Here is a 5316-nt window from a genome sequence, read left to right as displayed (position 1 = left end):
TACACACAAACAAACTTTCTAAAGCAATATGTCATCTTCCGCAAAGACCGTGACGACGCTGCCGTTTCGTCGGGCGGTGTCGCTATAATAGTTGATAAAGGTTTTGCCTGTAAGCAATCAAACCTCCGAACTTCTCTTGAGGCAGTTGCTGTCCAAGCAGTGCTGTTTGGGAAGCTACTAACAATTACCTCTATTTAAATTCCCCCGTGCTGTCAACTTTCAGACACAATTTCAAAGCTTCACTGATGAACTTCCTCCACCATATATAGTCGTTGGTGATCTAATTGCACATAATCCCCTATGGGGCGACTCCCGTTTAGATGCGCGAGGACGCCTAATAGAACACTTTCTGTTTTCGTCAGGTGCATGTCTACTAAACAAAAAAGAACCAATGTACTATAGCACTACACACAACACATACTCTTCTATAGACCTGAGTATTGTCTCGAGTACATTAATTCTATATCTGGAGTGGTTCGTTCTCAAGAACCCCTTTGGGAGTGACCACTTCCCGATTATGCTGAAGCAGCAAAAGAAGATACATGCTTGCCTGACTTTCCTCGCTGGAACACCAAGTCAGTCAACTGGGAACTGTTTCGAGAAATGACATTTTTAGACGGAGATGAGATTGCTGATTTTAACATAGACGATGCTGTAGCATACCTAACAGGTTTTATTATTGATGCTGCAGTGAAATGTATCAAGCGAACTAACGGAATGACCAATAAACGTCGCATCCCATGGTGGAACGACGATTGTCGGAAAGCGTGCAATAGACAAAATAAAGCTTGGAGACTACTCCGAAATTACCCAACGGCTGAAAACCTCGTCAATTTCAAACAGGTTAAGTCCCAAGCCAGAAGAACACGTCGTCTTGCAAAGAAAGAAAGTTGAAATAGGTACATCTTCAGTATAAATTCTTACACCAACGAAACGAAGGTTTGGAATAGGGTAAAGAAGTTATTGGGTCGGGAGTCACACCCCCTACCCTTGGTAACTAGCCGAGGGGAGAGCCTGGAGAAGCAGGCGGACTGCCTAGGCGAACACTTTGAATACGTCTCAAGTGCATCGCACTACACAGAAACATTCTTAAGATTCAAAGAACGCGAAGAGCGGCAACCCCTTAAATGTAAACGTCCATCCAGGGAGGCTTACAACTGCCCATTTTCATTAGCTGAACTTAAGGCATCTCTTGCGTACTGCAACAACTCGGCGCCAGGTGGCGATCGTATAATGTACGAAATGATCAAGTATCTTCACCCAGAAGCACTAAAAACACTCCTAACCCTCTTCAATACCATATGGGAAGCAGGATATATTCCATTGTCATGGAAAGAAGTGATAGTCATCCCAGTACTTAAACAAGGCAAAGACCCGTCCTTGGCCGCCAGCTACAGGCCAATAGCGTTAACAAGCTGTTTATGCAAACTATATGAGAAAATGTTAAACCGGTGCTTAACCCACTTCCTAGAAAGTAACAGTATACTAGACCCCCTTCAGTGTGGTTTCAGAGAGAGGAGGTTGACAATAGACCACCTTGTTCGCATAGAGACATATATCAGAGATGCATTTATTCATAGGCTGTTTGTACTTTCGGTATTCTTAGACCTGGAGAAAGCGTACGATACCACATGGTGATTCGGGATTCTACGCGATCTTGCTGCCTTGGGCATCCATGGGAACATGTTAAACACAATTGAAAGCTATCTGTCTAATCGAACCTCTCGCGTAAAAGTGGGAAATGTGTTGTGTTCTGGGTCTCAATTTCGGAATGACATGTGAGGATGCCAGGGGGCACCGCTCTGGCATCCAGGGTTTCAAGGCGACTGTAAAATAAAACGAGTGTGTGTTGGGTAACCGTGGAGTGCGGTTGTTGTTCTTTTCTGCGGCGCTTCGCGCCAACCCGCGTGTTCGGGCTGGTCGGCGTCCCCGCCGGCCGCGTACGTCTCCGTCGGCCGTCTTCTTCTTCTGCTTCGTCGGGACCAGCCAGCCCCCAACACAGCAAAATGCTTTCTCTAGATCATTTACCCAAGAGACTGGTGTTCCGCAAGAGGGCGTGCTTAGTTGCACACTCTTCCTTGTAAAAATGAACTCCCTGCGGTCAGTAATTCCAAATGCGATGTTTTATTCCGTGTATGTAGACGATGTGCAGATGAGTTTCAAATCATGCAATTTATCTATCTGCGAACAACAAGTGCAGCTTGGAATGAATAAATTCTCTAAATGGGGGATGAGAATGGTTTTAAAATAAACACCCAGAAAAGTACTTGCGTACTCTTCTCCAGCAAACGAGGGGTAATGCCACTACTAAATATTGCGATGAAGGGAGACCAACTCTCTGAGAGCAGCGAGCATAAATTCCTGGGAACCACTTTAGGTTCTAAGCTCACGTTTATTCCCCATATTAAACATGTAAAAATGAAATGTCTGAAAGCGATGAGCCTCCTAAAGTTCCTATCACGTACAACATGGGGTAGTTATCGGAAGTGTCTCTTGAACTTGTACAAAAGCCTTGTCTGGTCGCGCCTTGATTATGCCTCTATAATTTATCATGCCGCAACGCCAAGTGCTTTGAAAATCCTAGACCCCGTTCACCATCTGGGTATCCGACTGGCAACCGGTGCCTTCAGGACAAGTCCGATCCAGAGTCTCTATGTAGAGTCGAATCAGTGGTCACTTCACCTGCAGTGATCCTATAGCAGTTTCACTTATTTTATAAAGGTACGCGCAAACATAAAGCATCCTTCTTATTCAGCTATAAACGATATGACCGCTGCCACCCTCTACCATAATCGACCCGCAGCGAGAAAGCCGTTCTCTTTGCGTGTGAGAAGCTTAAGTGAGAAAATGGGTGTTCTGCTGCTAGAACTTTGTCCTATGCCCACAGCAAAACATTTGGCAGCTCATACATTGTGGCAGTGGCAGCTCATACATTGTGACACTTCATTTGCTGAGATCACTAAACACGCACCAGAAGCACATATCAAAATGCATTTCCGACAACTCCAGTTCAACTACTCATGCGTAGAGTTTTATACTGACGCTTCTAAGTCGCATGCAGGGGTGGCTTATGCAGCCGTCGGACCATCCTTCTCGGAATCCGGTGTGCTGCACCCGGAAACAAGTATATTTACGGCTGAGGGTTATGCACTATTGTCCGCTGTGAAGCATATACAGAAATCAAACATACGAAAATCAATTATATTCACAGACTCGTTAAGCATCGTAAATGCATTAAGATCCCTTTTCAGATACAGAAATCTGGTAATAATTGAGCTGTATTCCGTTCTGTGTACAGCGTATATGACCAACCAGCATGTTACTATTTGCTGGGTACCTGGCCATAGAAGTATCGAGGGCAATATGTTAGCTGACCAAATGGCCACGTCAATTATATTACGCGCTATTAACCCCACCGCTACTGTCCCTGCAACAGATCTAAAACCCTTCCTACGTAAGAAACTGCGAAACCACTGGCAACGCTTGTGGGACACAGAAATAAATAATAAGCTTCATTTGATTAAGCCGCGGTTCGGTTATTGGCCCTCTGCTACAAGAACACGGCAAACTGATGTCCTATTCTGTCGCCTCAGAATAGGACACACTTATGGTACCCATAGCTTTCTTCTGACTGGCGATGAACCTCCTACTTGTGGTAGATGTGGGGACAGGCTAACCGTCCTCCACGTCCTCCTGGAGTGTGCGGAAGCTGAAAGGGAGAGAAAGAAATATTTTGCTTTAGCATACCGCTATAATCTTCCTTTACATCTGATTATGTTTCTCGGTGAAGAGCCGCTTTTTGATGCAAAATCAGTTTTAAGCTTTCAAAAAAATGTAGTATTGAATGATTTTAGCCCAACATTGAATGTTTTTAGCCCAAACGGTTCATAGCGCATCCTCTGTTCAGAGGATGCCGCTGTGATAGCAGCTTTCAATGAGCCCAGGCCTCCATGCTCTTGTTTTAAGGGCTCTGTCGAGGCACTGGTGCTCCATGCCAAGTTTTTATTTCACATACTTATCTTAAATCATTTTATGTCTCCATAGCTCACATCATTTGTCATTGCCATAATTTTACTATATGTATATTTTTACGCACCTACAGCGACTGTTTTTAGGCCCATTTACAGCCACGTCACATCTGTTTTATCTACACTGCACATCCCACAGTTCAATATCATCGCTCTGGCGCTCTTTGGCTATATCTGGCCCATGCACCAATAAACTCCACTAATCATCATCATCATCAACATCACAGCAGAAGGAGGAATTGGCGAAACTGACCGTCCCGCGACCGCACCTCTATCGGCCGCACCAGCTAGTTTCTCAGCTGATACGGGGAAGGCGACCGACGACGCGGAGACAGCGACCAGCGGGAACGTGTCGGAGGTGGCGTCGGGCTTCGCTCAGAGGCGGGGGACTCGCTGCGAAATTCCTTAGGCCATTGCTGTCGGGGACGGTGGTCGGCCGGGTGAGCAGTCCAGGTTTCGTGCATACGAGGCGGGTACGTCGAAAAACGTGGCGGCGCAGGCGGCCGGCTGGGACAGAAGCGTGAAATACGCCCTGGGAGACCACAAGTGTAGCAAACGGGGACTTTTCGGCTTACATTAGCAGGAGCAGAGGTGGCAGAAATACGCGGAGACAGGTCGTGCCCTGCAGGAACATTTCGTGATGACGCATAGTAGTCTTCTGGTAGAGGCCTGGTTGACGATGGCCGGAGGACTGCAGCGGCACGTCGAGATGATGTAATTGGGTGGTGGCCGGAACCCGTCGGGGAAAACAGAAGCCGGGGGGTGAAATCTGCAGTTTCTGTGCGTGGTCAGTTTTCGACGTGGCGCGCTTGCATCCAGTAGTGAGGTGGTTCTGGGCACGCAGCGAACGATCATTGGTGGTGAGCATCACCTGCTTAAAGCCGTACAAGCTCTTATCAAACTACCCGACGTACGAGGAAGGGAATGTCTTCGCAGGCGGTGACGTCCATACTTGCAATAGTGGGAACATTGTCCAAGCGCCCGAACTTGGGTAAAATTCTCCGGGTCTTCAACGCCTCGAATGCGCAACACTGCTGCCTGGAAATAGAAAGAGTATTCAAGTTCTCTTGCGTTATGAGAAAATTGTACATGTCCTCGACGATGGCTTTTAACAAATGACTGACTTTGTCTTCGTCACACATACTTGCGTTGACAATCCGGCAAAGCTTCAATACCTCTTCATTGTAGGTTGTGCACGTTTCGCCGGGCAACTGAGCCCTACGTGACAGCGTTTTCTCACCTTTCTTTTTCATAGAACTCATGTCCCCAAAGCAGGCCTTCAGTTCCC

The sequence above is a fragment of the Rhipicephalus microplus genome, chromosome X (genome assembly GCF_043290135.1).
Source record: "Rhipicephalus microplus isolate Deutch F79 chromosome X, USDA_Rmic, whole genome shotgun sequence".
Classification (NCBI taxonomy): Eukaryota; Metazoa; Arthropoda; class Arachnida; order Ixodida; family Ixodidae; genus Rhipicephalus; species Rhipicephalus microplus.
Note: the sequence above shows the minus strand (reverse complement) of the source record.